This window comes from Electrophorus electricus, unplaced genomic scaffold (assembly GCF_041902795.1).
Source record: "Electrophorus electricus isolate QZ-2024a unplaced genomic scaffold, ASM4190279v1 Scaffold49, whole genome shotgun sequence".
NCBI classification, from domain to species: domain Eukaryota; kingdom Metazoa; phylum Chordata; class Actinopteri; order Gymnotiformes; family Gymnotidae; genus Electrophorus; species Electrophorus electricus.
The window spans coordinates 664,873-665,695 of NW_027658767.1; the positions used below are offsets into that span (position 1 = coordinate 664,873).

The window sequence follows — 823 nt, forward strand, 5'->3', positions numbered from 1 at the left end:
TTTTTGGAGAACATTTTCTAGAGTGTTTTCATGTAGAGAGAGAAATGAGTGGCTAAATTGTCAGAAACATTAAGGAGACAAATGGGGAATATATAACAGCTCTTTCCATGTGTTAGTGACACCAGCGTTCCCTCTTTTCCCAGATGGTAAAAAAGAGCCCTGACTCTTGCAAACTTCATTTTTTTGTAGAACAAAGAGAAAGATGAATAACTCGCTTTATGGCCTTTTTCCACTCATGCATACCAAGTCCAGTATGCATCCAAACATTGTCAGAATAGTAGGAGTGCAGACTTTGAAAAATGGTCTTCTCATGTAAATTCAGCAGCTTTGTCCCTGGTTGTCTAGTGGTTAGGATTCGGCGCTTTCACCCCCGCGGCCCGGGTTCGATTCCCGGTCAGGGAAAAACCTCTTTTTATGCTCATATAAAACGACAGATTCTGCATTAAAACATAAAGTTTGTGTGAGTTGGAGTTGAGCCGACAGCCAAAGGATGACAGTTTTAACTTCTACTCTACCAACTGAGTTATTGAAAGCGACATGCAAGTAATCCCACATGTCCAAACACCAGTATGTTGGCAAGAAACACAGCCAGTTTTGGATGTTTCAATTGTTAAGTTCATTTGACACAAAGAAGAAAGATCGTATTGTATAAGTTGTTCAGCTACAAACAGATATATCTTTTGATGACATTTGGAATCATACTGGACTTTGTGTACATGATTGGAGAAAGGCCATAAATGGTTAGAATAACATTCAGTGCTTTTGGAGAAAAGTTTCGAGAGTTTTGTCATGTAGTGAGAGAAATGAGTGGCTGAAATATCAG

At 39.1% G+C, this 823-nt stretch overlaps 1 non-coding gene across 1 annotated transcript; it reads left to right on the forward strand.

Moving 5' to 3' along the window:
* Positions 1-330: 330 nt before the first annotated feature.
* trnae-uuc (transfer RNA glutamic acid (anticodon UUC)) lies at positions 331-402 on the forward strand. The gene has a single exon. It is a non-coding gene; the product is annotated as a tRNA-Glu (tRNA).
* Positions 403-823: the final 421 nt, after the last annotated feature.